This window comes from Zootermopsis nevadensis, unplaced genomic scaffold (assembly GCF_977971745.1).
Source record: "Zootermopsis nevadensis isolate Lab colony 2312 unplaced genomic scaffold, Znev_1.0 Znev_ptg000013l, whole genome shotgun sequence".
Taxonomy (NCBI): Eukaryota; Metazoa; Arthropoda; class Insecta; order Blattodea; family Termopsidae; genus Zootermopsis; species Zootermopsis nevadensis.
This window is the reverse complement of record NW_028259145.1, coordinates 1,260,135-1,276,173: the sequence shown is the minus strand read 5'-3', so window position 1 is coordinate 1,276,173 and position 16,039 is coordinate 1,260,135. Positions and strand designations below refer to the sequence as shown.

Here is a 16,039-nt window from a genome sequence, read left to right as displayed (position 1 = left end):
TGCCTAGACCACGGCCTTGCCCAACACAAGTTATAAATTCGGGCACCGCCGGGAATCGAACCCGAGACCCCCAGGATTACAAGGCCAGCGTTCTAACCGCTAGACCACCGCGGCTGCCCCTGTCTTATCAAATAGAAAAATACAGCTTTAGATAACCACTTTTTTGTTGATAGATAACGGGCTGGTTGAATCCTAAACCCGTGCTGATTCCCATAATGCCTCAGTCAGCGTAGTTTCAGGAACCCAAGTGTTGATCTGCCGCCATCGTCTGGGAGCCTCTGTCGTGTCGTAGGCGTGTATTTATCTGTGTTGAAAGCAGTTGTTAGCCGTGTTAACTGAAGCGTGCTCTAAAATTGTTGTATTATCTCCAGCAAATTGCATTTCCCTGGAATCAGTTCCCTATCAGCGTGGGCTGTTCGGTCCAATTTCTTTAGACTAACATGATGCTGTGCTCGAGTCTTCTTTGCCTCCCACCTACACACGATCTCTGCCAGACCTAGTGATTTTTTTTTTTCAAATACGATCCACTCACTCCGATACCGGATACGACAGCAGATGTTGGAGCATTGAAGAGTCTCGTTTGTTTGTTAGAACAAATTTCTTCAGCGCCTTAAGTTTAACATTTTCGTAGGTTATAATTAATTTTTGTCTGTAATACGACCCCCTGTTTGTTTTAATAGAAAATTCCCTTTGCCCAGAAAACCTATAATTCAATTTTTAACATTTCGTAGTATTTTTATTCGTTTTATTTCCATATGTATCTTGAGAAATATTCAAATATGAAGTTTGCATAAGACGTGGGAACGTTTGGAAGTATTTCACCAGAGCGTGATACTGGAAGGACATTCAGATTTTCGGGTGAGATGAGAAATACGCACGGAATTTTAGTCAGGAAGGCGAAAGGAAGAAGCCGTTTGTATTTATCGTTTCGTATCGGTGGATCGCGTCATATTTCGATACTAAAAGTGCCTCGATCTTGCCTTTTTAAGCCTGGGATCGGAGTGGAACGCCCAGTGTGTTTCGAGACATTACGTCAATCAAGATCTTGCTCTAGGCGTTCAACGGTTGCATCTGACATCTGTCTCTCTTAGTTCAATCTCATTTCTCCTTCCCCCAGGCCTAATTTCCGAGAACAGACAATTTTCTGATAGATTAAGCCAATCCCATACCGAGAAAAATCTAAACTGATACTAGTAAGCTAAATACTTTAAATACTTGAATCAATAACCCACATTTTCTTTAGAACGCGTAAGTTTTTTCAGTGTCTTATTTTTTTTTTGCATTGATTTCGGAATTACGTAAGGAAGACAAAAAGTATTTGTTTCGATTTTCATTACGCTAAGCGTTTTTACAAGTGTGTGCGCAACGATTTATCAGCAGGCCTCGAGGCCTCTGTAGTATTCAAATTCAAAGAAACAACACCATACTCATAATTGCGAAGCGAATCTCACAAAAATGATACCATTTTTGGGCCACCCTGTTATGGCACTCCACTTTGCGGGAACTTCCCTTTAATACCGTAGTATCAGCTGATAACTTAGCATCACGCAATCAACCGTTCATTTGCATTTAAATCGCCTATGTGCGCCACAATACACTTTACACCAGTGGTATTCAACCTTTTTTGTTCGCGTACCCCCAGATATAATTTCTCTTCAACTTTGTACCCTCAAAGTTGTTGGTGTATAATTCAAGTTATACATAGTATATAATCTACATCTAAAATAAATTAAATAAATTACATTACTGATTATTCAGTGTTTATCATAAATAATATATATATTTTTTAAATTTCACGTACCCTCTAAGATGTCTTCGCGTACCCCAGGTTGAATACCACTGCTTTACACTACAGCAGCTCCCTGTTTCGCGTGGAATTTATTTACCTCTGTTATTGGGCCAATACCAAAGGAAGTAGACTAAGACAGTAGTTGGCTGTCTTCTGGGTTGCTTCGCCATGTAGTCAGGTAGATATTTATCAACGTTTCAGAGGTGCTTGGCGATTAATCGTCCTGATGATGGAGGCACCAGTTACCTCTGAAACGTTCGCGAAACTTCTACCAGACCACAGGGTAACGATCCAGAAAACAGCCATCTTTTCGTCGCCGTCCAGAGAACCTCAGATCTCGCTTAGACGAAGACAATGCGGGAAATATTAGAGCTCGTACATTTCCCTGTCTCCATGGAGTGAATAAAAGTTTAAACGTTGCACGTCCGTGAGTGACATTTCGTAAAAATGTTAGTAAAAGAATTTGGTTTCAGGAGATGAGCCAGGTTTGGGGGGGGGGGGTTAAAATGAGGGGCCCCCCGAATGGAAGAGACCTCATAAATAAATTTACATGTTTACATTCTAATAACAAATTAAAGAAGATGTGCGAATTTTACACCAAACAGAGTACACATTTTATGGACTTAATGCGAAAGCTTAAATGGTCAGAATTTCAGTGTGGAAACAAATCCTTTTGATCTCTCGAGAGCTTTAATGCGCTTGCGTGTTTTGAGGGCAGGTAATCTGCTACTCTAATGAAGCTGTGACACGTAACGAGAGTTTGTTTTCATTTCTGATCAATCTGAAGACTTCTCAGACTAAAAATTGTATCTTATCGTTTGTTTCAGTAATGAGATTCTCGTATTAATTATTTTTGAATTATGTTCTGATGTACGACTTTACGAGAAGATCGCTTATCTCTCTGCCGAGATTTTTGATGAAGGATGAATGTAGTAAAGTTCGTACACACTGCCTCGAAAACGAAGTTACTATCGTTTCGATTTCACAACACTTAACACTTTTGAAGGAAAATGTTTTAAACGAAATGCTCGTTATTGAAATACAGCGATGATAAATGACGTCATTACATGAATATGATAGTTGATTAAGGAGTGTCCCAAGAATACTCGTGAATATCGACCAAAGGACGTACGTCCATGGATGCGATGGATGTACCAACTTTATTTGAAAGATGTAACTTCGGCTTTCGACAAATATTGTATTTGCCTTCTTCAGGGCGAATGTGTAGTGGTTGGGCTATTTTGGGAGCCTTATATAGGACAGACAGCAGGTGGCGAGTTGGATTCGATGGTGATAATTGTTGAATGGAAACTTAGGATCGTATCCAATGGCGCGAAAACTTAAGGACAGCTGGGTCTTTGAAAGTTTAAAATACGACAAATCTTAATATTTTTCGTGGTTGTAATTTAAAAATTATTGACATGAATTCTAATCTTTCTTTGGTGATAAAGATGACTTTGTCTGAGACAGGAACTTGGTTATTAAATGTTGTTTAGACGAGCTGGAGCGTCGACGGGAGTGTAATCCTGTAACGAGTACATGTTAATGTCAGTATTGTGCATTACCTGGATTGTAGGTATTAGCAGAATGGCGTGTATTTATCTGTCCACAGATTAGAGGTCTAAGCTGAAATATGTCGGGTTACTTTTATTTTGGTACGTATCGGACATATATAATCTACTTCTTTCAATCGAATCTAATCGATAGTCTCGAAAAGTTCTTATTTTCCGGAGAAGTGTACGTAGACGTCAGTGCGTCTGCAAACTTGTATGAAAGATATAAATGTTTGGTTTACATCTGTGTTTGACGATGTAAAAAGTAATTTTCGTGCTTATTACAAGGACATTGAACTATTATTTATGTAATTATGGTCTGAATTATGCTTTATTGAAAAGTTAGAAAAACACGATATTCTCGAAAGTGGAATAACCTCCTGTCCTAAGTGTTCTTTCTAATCACGCAACTTCTATTAAAACATCCTGTTTCATGTGTCTTTGAGGCGAATCGGTTTTGTTAAGTGACGCCACTTATTTACACGTGATTAATAAAATTAGTGTAACATTAATACGGATCGTAAAGGTAAACTGTATACGAGGTGCGATCGGAAAGTTTCAAGACTGTGTCAATAGAGGGCGAACCGGATGTAGTACGATCTTCTGCCGCTAGGGGGTGCGGCCTACATTCATAGTGAATCAGTGTGCCAGCCGGCATCATCGAATTAGCATTTGTTTCTTAGTTACGGGCGTTTTGGTACTGCATTACACCGACCCTCCTGCGATTTCGGAATGGCGTGTGCATCAAATTTTGCCAAAGACTCGCCAAAACGGCTACGGAAACGTATGAAATGCTAAAGCAAGCATTTGGGGAGTCCGCAATGGGTCGTGCACAAATTTTTGTGTGGCATTCACGTTTTAAAAATGGCCGAACCTCTGTCGATGATGACGAGCGTTCTGGACGACCATCTTCGAGCACAACGCCCGAAAATGTTACGAAGATCGACGTCGTACCATCAACGACTTGTGCGACATTGTTGGGATAGGCTATGGGACCTGTCAGCTGATTCTAAAGGAAGAACTCCACATGCGACGCATCCTGTCTGAGGACCAGAAGCAGAATCGACTTCTCGTTTGTCAGGAGCTCAAAGATCTTGCAAGAACCGACCCCAACTTCCTTTCTAAGCTCCGTGTGACTTCTTCCTCTTCCCAAAGATGAAAATTCAGCTAAAGGGAAGGAGATTTGAGACGATAGAAGAGATTCAGGCAGAATCGCAGATGGTGCTTGACAGGCTGACAAAGAAAGATTTCCAGGGATGCTTCCAGGCTTGGCAGCGGCGCTGGGATCGTTGTGTTCACTCCCAGGGGAACTACTTCGAGGGTGATGGATGAATTTAATACCTGAGATAAGTGTACGGGTTTTAATACGCGCAGTCTTGAAACCTTTCGATCGCACCTCGTAAGTGCCGTCAGATACCTCTCGATACTATAAATCAACAACAAACAAACAGGAATAAGTCTTTAAGCTCAAGACAGGTAATATGAAGAACTTTAGGTTCGTGTGTGAGGTCAGCACAGAAATACATTAGCAATTACCAGTATACAACTTTGTTTTGTACGTAATTTCCACAGAATCTCGAAAATATTCCGACTGGAGTAAGTTACAGCTGAAGATCTCAAAGTTCACCACCGGCCTTCGCCTTGTTTGTAACTTTTCCTCTATCGGATATAAAATAATTTTTCATATAAAATCCGCGGGTATCTATAATTTATGGCCATGTAAATTGTCGCACGTTTAGATCCAATGTTTCATTACCATCATCAAAACGAAAAGTAAATACATACTTCGCGCGGTCCCCTCTGTTTCCGCGGTGCTTAGGCACTTGAAGAACGGATCATCCAAGTACCAAGTACCCCCTGTTCCACATGCTTCAGCAGTCATTAACTCTGGATTTTGTATCTCGTGTTTCGTACAATTCTCACAGTAAACAGCGATCATTTCATTAAACATCGTTAACCAGTTTATCTTTGTAATGATAAAGTTCGGTGTTTTCTTTGCGGTACGGACTGAATTCTTATATAATATTTAGATTAATTTCATGGTTCAAAGGGAGAAAAGTTACTACCTGGGGCAAACACACATGAAGACATGAGAACATTTACATAAAAAAGCCTTTGTTTCATCGCAGGTGCAGATTAAAACTAAATATTTAATTCTACTTTTCATTCGGAAAATGTTTCTGCACTGCTGATGTTATACCAAAACCATTACGACTTGCTTTAATTTTTTTACACGTCTTTATAACCTCGGTAACAGATACAGCGTTGTTAAACGAGCCAGTCTTCCACCATGTGTCATAGGTATCATACCAAGCAGGCGATTAACAAACAAGTACTCAGTTTTCGGAGGTCGAAATTGCATTAAAATTTTTGATTTCAACAGAAGTTGAGCTTCTGAACGCCTCGACTGTGTTCCTTCGGGGCGGGACCTGCAAACAGGAGGGCAGAGACGGAGTACCGGAGACAATCCAGACGAGAAGTGACAAATCACGTCTCCAGCAATAGCAAGATGGAACGAAACACTGGACAGCAAAAATATTTCACTGAGACCGGAGACGTGAGCGACTTGTCCTATTTAATGAGATTCGAATATAACTGGTAGGAGGTCTGCAGTGCTGTCGGCCACGAGATTTTCCATAGTCCCCTTCAGCTCTCCTTTACGAAGATTATGGGATTAAAATAGGCCACGACAGCTTCGTTTCCAATTCATAACTCACGATCACCAAAATTCGGCGACGTTTCGGACGCGCTGTTAATAAGACGGCAAATGGAAATAAAGTGAGACAGAACCTGCTGATGAGGGGGCAGACAATTCTCCGCACGACTTCTGAGGGCATAATCTACGACACAGGTGGCCTCCTGATTCAGCTGCCCTCCAGCAGCTGCTGATACCACGTCAGTAGGCCAATTGCCACTGCAGCTAAAACAAATCGTTCTCATCCTCAAAGCATTCCAGCCGTTCCCATGGTCACAAACTTCAATGTAACCAGCTACAGGTTTAATTACGTAATGTACAAATAACCAGCACACCGTAAATGGTCAGGATATGCTAATTTATGAGAAATGCAATGACGGCGACTGACTTGGGCTGTATCTCGAACAATTGCCTGCAGGTTTAGAATTAAAAAATTTCAGATTTTAAGACGCCATCGATTGTAAGACGTGCCCTTGATTTGGTAATGGGTTTTCGGGGAAAAAGGAGCTATATCTATTCATAAAATCGAGAAATAAAATATTATAATGCAAGTAGAAAGTAGAAAGGAGAAGAGGGGAAAATATTATTTAATTAGGACTTGGAGTGTCGGTAATCCCACACCAAATTCACACTTGTTTATCTCTGCGAGGAGCACGGTTAAATAAATGAGGGCTACTTACTGAAACTTCAAGGCAATTATAAACAGGTTAATATATTGAATAAAAATTTCCTTGGATATTATCCATCGTCTGGTAAATATAAAACGTAAAACGACGTTTCGGAGATGGGACTCTAACTCCGTCTTCAGGTTCCTACACAGTTGGGCCCACTAGATAGAGCTAATCCCTATCTCCGAAACGTCGTTTTACGTTTTATATTTTACTAGACGATGGATAATATCCAAGGAAATTTTTATTCAAATGATTCTTCACCATCGTCAAGAAGTTTTAGATTTGTGGTTAATGTATATCACTCAACAATTTTCTTTTAGAAATTCAGCCATTAGAAAGATACATGATGCTGCTTTAGCTTCGTTGATCGTTCAATGATCGGTTTAACTTTCGTTGCTGAGATTCGCGTGCATTTCCTTCAAACGATCGTCCTAATTCTTCATCGGACAGTCTACACTTCGTTAAACAGTTGCTCACAGCGACAAAGACTACAAATATTTATCACATTAACAAGACGTTTTCTTTGATATTAAAAAAAAATGTTTGGTCTTAGATTAAATTTACCGGGGCACCACAAAACAACCGGAGACCCACAGCGGACTGCGGGTTGAGAACCCCTGGTTTTAGTGTTTTGTGAACGCATACCACACATTCATTCTACAAGCATTTACGGTTCAAACTACTTGTAAAAACTCTTAATATATCTCGACTTCATTCGTTCTTTATTTGTTAAATCCTTGAGCTGTTTATCGTCAGGAAAGCGCCGGGCTTTCGCTTGAGACTTCTCTCATGGTCTTCAAACAAACATTCCCATTATGCTCCATCAGAGGCGCGTGCTCAGAAGATGACGCGAAATGTCAGATTACAGTTTGGATCCAGGCTTTTTAGCCCTAGGAGGAATGCGGAAACTGTGACGCTGGAAATGTATCTACTATTCAGAATGAAAGTATTGACCGAGTTCGCCTTCGGCCCAATGCGATGTTCCCCCCTTTAGTATCTGTCAAATACAGCAGATTCCGGTTAAATGGACCATCGGTTAATCTGTTTATTTGGGATAAATCTTAAAGAACAAACCTTTTTAACTCTTTACGTGGATTTTTTTTTATATCTTAACTGCGTCATGTTTGTGTTTAATCAATATAATAATTCATTCACCGTCCATACACAAACTTAAAATGTTGTTAAAATTTACTTAAAATTACATAAAATTACAACATTTTTTATAGAATTAGATCTTGATACATTTCACATTTGACGACATGTTTCGGTGTATTTCACCATCATCAGGTCAATCAATTTAAAAACTGTTTTAAAAACTGTTGTACATCCTGCTCCGCGTATATTGATGCGTTTGACTGTTTTGATTTTTTTCCTTTTAATGCTTGGATGTTTATATCTGTAAAATTAATTTTCAAATCATGATTTTTGGAATTGACATAGGAAATATAAATTTACAAATTTAAAATTTAAAGGGTTATTACCGTAATATAACGTAATACAATGTAGAAGAATCATAATATAGTAGTAGATGGTAGTAAACATACCGGGTTGTAAGTGATGCGTTGTACGTCCGATATTATGGGGCTGTAGATTGCAACTGAGCTCAGTTGCAATCTACAACCCCATAATATCGGACGTACAACGCATCACTTACAACCCGATATAAACATCCAAGCATTAAAAGGAAGGAAATCAAAACAGTCAAACGTATCAATATACGCGGAGCAGGATGTACAACAGCTTTTAAAACAGTTTTTAAATTGATTGACCTGATGATGGTGTAATACACCGAAACATGTCGTCAAATGTGAAATGTATCAAGATCTAATTCTATAAAAAATGTTGTAATTTTATGTAATTTTAAGTAAATTTTAACAACATTTTAAGTTTGTGTATGGACGGTGAATGAATTATTATATTCTTTACGTGGAACTTAGCATAATTGGGTCAAAGTGTTCCAGTCCCGATGTGTCCCAATTAATATTTAGAAACACTCATTTTCAATTTAAAACGCTCCATGTTACCGTGAAACGTTTCTTTATAAACTTCGTGTGACATGGGCTCTAAGCTTCATAGTCGAGTGTTGTCACGTGCCACTTTTCATAATATTACAGAGATCAACATTGAAAACTTAATTTCTTTAGTTCCTTGTTTACTATGCATTACTTTTACTCACAAGTGCATGAAACGAATGTAATCCTATAAAGTGGAGGTCTGCATGTTTAATTCCTCACGATATTTGGTTACCAGAAAGCGTGGCTTTTAGTTTTGGTCATGCACAAAGGTAAGATTTAGGTGACATTCCACCTTAGGCCAACGCCTAATCAACATGGAACCATAATATTTACTACCTTCTTCAGAACAGCTTGTCGCCGAACTCAGCCAAAAGCTGGTTAAATCCAGTCCACAAACTTACGAGGTGCGATCGGAAAGTTTCAAGACTGCGCCTATAAAAACCCGTACACTTATCTCAGGTATTAAATTCATCCATCACCCTCGAAGTAGTTCCCCTGGGACTGAACACAACGATCCCAGCGCCGCTGCCAAGCCTGGAAGCATCCCTGGAAATCTTTCTTTGTCAGCCTGTCAAGCACCATCTGCGATTCTGCCTGAATCTCTTCTATCGTCTCAAATCTCCTTCCCTTTAGCTGAATTTTCATCTTTGGGAAGAGGAAGAAGTCACACGGAGCTTAGAAAGGAAGTTGGGGTCGGTTCTTGCAAGATCTTTGAGCTCCTGACAAACGAGAAGTCGATTCTGCTTCTGGTCCTCAGACAGGAGCCTTGGCGTCGCATGTGGAGTTCTTCCTTTAGAATCAGCTGACAGGTCCCATAGCCTATCCCAACAATGTCGCACAAGTCGTTGATGGTACGACGTCGATCTTCGTGAATGGCCTGCGGGCGTTGTGCTCGAAGATGGTCGTCCAGAACGCTCGTCATCATCGACAGAGGTTCGGCCATTTTTAAAACGTGAATGCCACACAAAAGTTTGCGGACTCCCCAAATGCTTGCTTTAGCATTTCATAGGTTTCCGTAGCCGTTTTGTGCGAGTCTTTGGCAAAATTTGATGCACACGCCATTCCGAAATCGCAGGAGGGTCGGTGTAATGCACTACCAAAACGCCCGTAACTAAGAAACAAATGCTAATTCGATGATGCCGGCTGGCACACTGATTCACTATGAATGTAGGCCGCACCCCATAGCGGCAGAAGCTCGTACTACATCCGGTTCGCCCGCTATTGACACAGTCTTGAAACTTTCCGATCGCACCTCGTAAGAATCTACTCATTACGTATTCTATCGAGCCTAGTGTAAATTATTCTGTTTTTCGTACCGGTAAATTATTTTGTCCTGGCTTGTAAAATATTGAAAGCTACGAGAAATGCAGTTGGCTTGAAAGATGAGACAAGCGTATGGAAGGTCTTTTAGGCGGTTGTGCAATCAATAAGTACAGGACACACCTCTTTTCCTACTGTGCGTTACGTAACGATCATCCGACATCGTACTGTGGATGTCGTAGTCAGAAAAGCGCACTCCATGAAAAATTTGTTTCCAGCGTTCGATAGCCAAAATGTGGGATCTACAATTTATCTAACATTTACATATAATTCGTAACTAATTTATTTTGATTATTTGGCGTGAAGCGAATGACGTTGTGTACATCAGCTCTTATGAATTTTGTATGAGAGTCTGTAATGAAAGTGGTTTTGAACAAAATTAATATCAGTCACGTCAGCCATTTGCAAGTTCCGTTTTACGTACCTGAAGGCTTGTCGGTTTAAAACGATACTCTTATTACAGAAATATTTGAAATATAATAAATTACAAATTACTTTTCTTTAGTATTTCTTAGGGGCGACGTACAGCAGATGCTCAAGGGACCAGGGTGGCCGCGGCTTTGAATATAACGAGGGAGGTTGGGAGAACGGGGTCGACCTCTTTCTGATTTCATTTATTATAACGTTATACGTGTTTGTTGCCAGGTTTGTTTTGTTAAATCTTCTCTCTTTTATTTTAATAATGGGGGCCGAAGGTACAAGAACTCTACCCGTGACCCAATGACCTATACTGACCACTTCACAGAATGCAACGTGTTACATTACCCACATCATTAATGCTTTGTAATATTTTAGATTCTCATGGTGACGAATATGAAGATTGCTAGCTTCTGGAATTATTATTATTATTAAGTGTTCTGTCTTACGACAGGTCCATTGCTCTGCCCAAAAAGAGCTCTCCAGTTGTCCCTATTCTCGGCTTCTCGCTTTAATTCCTGGAACGTCATCTTCTTTCCTTGTTTAAGGTCGTCGGTTAGCTGTATCAATCTTCTTCCCAGTCCTCGCTTTCCTTCAACCTGGCCTTCGGTGATATCACTCAGTAATCCATTCCTTCTCATAATATGTCCCAGCCAGTTAGCTTTCCTTCGTGTAATCGCCTGCAGAATGTTTCTTTGCTCGTTGACTCTCCTCAATACTTCTTCGTTGGTCACTCGATCCGTCCACCTGATCTTCTCTATTCTTCTCCAACACCACATTTCGAAACTCTCCAGGTATTTCTGTTCCTTCTTCCTGAGTGTCCAAGTCTCTGCTCCATACAGCGCGACACTCCATACGTAACACTTCACTAGTTTCTCCTTCATCTCCAAGCCCAACTTGCTAGTGAGAAGTATCCTCTTCTTGACGAAAGCTGCCTTGGCCATGGCTATCCTTGCTTTTACTTCCTTGGTGCATAGGGCGTCCGTCGTGACTATGCTTCCCAAGTACTTGAAATGCTCCACATCTTCTGGAATATTGCACCGAAAATTAATAGATACAGAGCGGAATTTCAGATGAGCTTTCCTCAGTCACGAGACGACGGCCATATTCATCCATATTAAATGCAGACCAAACTCAACACTTTTAAAATAAATATTATAACGTAGAGATTATTCACTACACGGAGATGACTTTGGGCATTCATGGCGGTTTAGTTCAAACATGCGTATTTTTATGGTTTACGGTTTTGTGAATACGTCGTCTATATCGTCGACGTTTCGGGAATCCTGTCTCCTTATTTATGACAAAGGGGCGACTCAAAGACTTCTGGTGATAGTTTTCAGTAAACGCTCACAGGCCGGTGGGATCAGCTCTGAGCTGTAGTCACATCGCCATGAAGATGGACACTGCAAAGATGTGTGAAATTTCTGCAGTATAGCTCAGAATTCTCATCGGAGACTAATTACGCCTAGACATCGTCCACACGTTTTCGGATTTATTTCTGACGGCGGCGAGTATGAAGATTTCTGTCTTCTGGGTTGTCGCACTGATGACGGAGGCAGTATGACCTCTGAAACGTTGGTAAACATCGACCAGACTGCACAGCGCAACAACCCAGAAGACAGAAATCTTCATACTCTGATGACGGAGGCAGTATGACCTCTGAAACGTTGGTAAACATCGACCAGACTACACAGCGCAACAACCCAGAAGACAGAAATCTTCATACTCTGATGACGGAGGCAGTATGACCTCCGAAACGTTGGTTAACATCGACCAGATTACACAGCGCAACAACCCAGAAGACAGAAATCTTCATACTCTGATGACGGAGGCAGTATGACCTCTGAAACGTTGGTTAACATCGACCAGAGTACACAGCGCAACAACCCAGAAGACAGAAATCTTCATACTCTGATGACGGAGGCAGTATGACCTCTGAAACGTTGGTAAACATCGACCAGACTACACAGCGCAACAACCCAGAAGACAGAAATCTTCATACTCTGATGATGGAGGCAGTATGACCTCTGAAACGTTGGTTAACATCGACCAGAGTACACAGCGCAACAACCCAGAAGACAGAAATCTTCATACTCTGATGATGGAGGCAGTATGACCTCTGAAACGTTGGTAAACATCGACCAGATTACACAGCGCAACAACCCAGAAGACAGAAATCTTCATACTCTGATGACGGAGGCAGTATGACCTCTGAAACGTTGGTTAACATCGACCAGAGTACACAGCGCAACAACCCAGAAGACAGAAATCTTCATACTCTGATGACGGAGGCAGTATGACCTCTGAAACGTTGGTAAACATCGACCAGACTACACAGCGCAACAACCCAGAAGACAGAAATCTTCATACTCTGATGACGGAGGCAGTATGACCTCTGAAACGTTGGTTAACATCGACCAGAGTACACAGCGCAACAACCCAGAAGACAGAAATCTTCATACTCTGATGACGGAGGCAGTATGACCTCTGAAACGTTGGTTAACATCGACCAGACTACACAGCGCAACAACCCAGAAGACAGAAATCTTCATACTCTGATGATGGAGGCAGTATGACCTCTGAAACGTTGGTTAACATCGACCAGAGTACACAGCGCAACAACCCAGAAGACAGAAATCTTCATACTCTGATGACGGAGGCAGTATGACCTCTGAAACGTTGGTTAACATCGACCAGACTACACAGCGCAACAACCCAGAAGACAGAAATCTTCATACTCTGATGATGGAGGCAGTATGACCTCTGAAACGTCGGTAAACATCGACCAGACTACACGGCGCAACAACCAAGAAGACAGAAATCTTCATACTCATCGCCCTGATGACGGAGGCAGTATGACCTCTGAAACGTCGGTAAACATCGACCAGACTACACGGCGCAACAACCCAGAAGACGGAAATCTTCATACTCTGATGACGGAGGCAGTATGACCTCTGAAACGTTGGTTAACATCGACCAGACTACACAGCGCAACAACCCAGAAGACAGAAATCTTCATACTCTGATGATGGAGGCAGTATGACCTCTGAAACGTCGGTAAACATCGACCAGACTACACAGCGCAACAACCCAGAAGACAGAAATCTTCATACTCATCGCCCTGATGACGGAGGCAGTATGACCTCTGAAACGTCGGTAAACATCGACCAGACTACACGGCGCAACAACCCAGAAGACGGAAATCTTCATACTCTGATGACGGAGGCAGTATGACCTCTGAAACGTCGGTAAACATCGACCAGACTACACGGCGCAACAACCCAGAAGACAGAAATCTTCATACTCTGATGACGGAGGCAGTATGACCTCCGAAACGTTGGTTAACATCGACCAGACTACACGGCGCAACAACCCAGAAGACGGAAATCTTCATACTCTGATGACGGAGGCAGTATGACCTCTGAAACGTTGGTTAACATCGACCAGACTACACAGCGCAACAACCCAGAAGACAGAAATCTTCATACTCTGATGATGGAGGCAGTATGACCTCTGAAACGTCGGTAAACATCGACCAGACTACACAGCGCAACAACCCAGAAGACAGAAATCTTCATACTCATCGCCCTGATGACGGAGGCAGTATGACCTCTGAAACGTCGGTAAACATCGACCAGACTACACGGCGCAACAACCCAGAAGACGGAAATCTTCATACTCTGATGACGGAGGCAGTATGACCTCTGAAACGTCGGTAAACATCGACCAGACTACACGGCGCAACAACCCAGAAGACAGAAATCTTCATACTCTGATGACGGAGGCAGTATGACCTCCGAAACGTTGGTTAACATCGACCAGACTACACGGCGCAACAACCCAGAAGACGGAAATCTTCATATTACATTAAATTTATACTCGCCCTGTCTTCTCATGTTTGGTTTGGCTTCATTTTTGAAACGAAACGGTTGGCTGAACACGTTATTGGCTCGTGTCGGGCAGTCGCTCGGCAGATGTTTCTAGGACCACCTGGAACACGGGCCGTGTGCAGACTGCACTGCCATCTACCAAGCTTACTGGCGGGGGCCCACCGAAGATCAGTTCTAAAGCATCTGTTCACGCAGGCCCCATTAGAAATTATCTACGAAGACTAAAAGCGAGATGAGTGCGTGGGACTTCGTTATTTTATCACTCACAAAGTTGAAACTGTGACCGTGGTGTTTAAATGCGCTCGTAGGCGCGGCTCTGGAAGGCGGAAAATTGTCACGTAAGGGGGAGAGACCCAAGGTTGAGGGGAAGGCAGGGACAAAGGGTTAAAGAGACTTCAAGAGGGACCGGAAAAAGAAACAAAGAGTAGACTAGTAAGAAATGATAAATAAATCATTAGAAAGAGAAAGGAACAAAGAAGACAGATCCAAGGGGGTAGAAAGTTTCAGAGAAGGAGTTGGGTAATCACATAAAGGCTGAGAAAAAAATGTCATTTGCCTTCAGTGGATTAGGTTTGTTTGTTTGTTTGTTTGTTCCCAGTCGTGTTACCCTTGCTGGAATCTAAATTAAGGAGCGGTTCCTGTTTAAAGTAGGTTTTAGACCACGTAAGAAATAACCGGGCAACATCACAAATGGTTGCATATTTTTTGATTCTAAGAACTCTGTAATTTCAAAATGGTGAGCATTGATACGAGGTGCGATCGGAAAGTTTCAAGACTGTGTCAATAGCGGGCGAACCGGATGTAGTACGAGCTTCTGCCGCTATGGGGTGCGGCCTACATTCATAGTGAATCAGTGTGCCAGCCGGCATCATCGAATTAGCATTTGTTTCTTAGTTAGTTGGTAGTGCATTACACCGACCCTCCTGCGATTTCGGAATGGCGTGTGCATCAAATTTTGCCAAAGACTCGCCAAAACGGCTACGGAAACCTATGAAATGCTAAAGCAAGCATTTGGGGAGTCCGCAATGGGGAGTCCGCAAACTTTTGTGTGGCATTCACGTTTTAAAAATGGCCGAACCTCTGTCGATGATGACGAGCGTTCTGGACGACCATCTTCGAGCACAACGCCCGAAAATGTCACGAAGATCGACGTCGTACCATCAACGACTTGTGCGACATTGTTGGGATAGGCTATGGGACCTGTCAGCTGATTCTAAAGGAAGAACACCACATGCGACGCATCCTGTCTGAGGACCAGAAGCAGAATCGACTTCTCGTTTGTCAGGAGCTCAAAGATCTTGCAAGAACCGACCCCAACTTCCTTTCTAAGCTCCGTGTGACTTCTTCCTCTTCCCAAAGATGAAAATTCAGCTAAAGGGAAGGAGATTTGAGACGATAGAAGAGATTCAGGCAGAATCGCAGATGGTGCTTGACAGGCTGACAAAGAAAGATTTCCAGGGATGCTTCCAGGCTTGGCAGCGGCGCTGGGATCGTTGTGTTCACTCCCAGGGGAACTACTTCGAGGGTGATGGATGAATTTAATACCAGAGATAAGTGTACGGGTTTTTATACGCGCAGTCTTGAAACTTTCCGATCGCACCTCGTATTGCAGACTGTTGAAGACTGAATTTGACATTACCTAAATGTAGATAAAATTGCGTGTCTATTCGAAGTGCCCACTCTTTC

The 16,039-nt window shown here is 42.0% G+C and overlaps 1 protein-coding gene across 4 annotated transcripts in view; it reads left to right on the top strand.

The window, feature by feature from the left end:
• The window catches only part of Myo81F (unconventional myosin 81F), a 164,520-nt gene that overhangs the window by 65,148 nt on the left and 83,333 nt on the right, over positions 1-16,039 (top strand). The gene's annotated exons all lie outside the window — the stretch shown is intronic.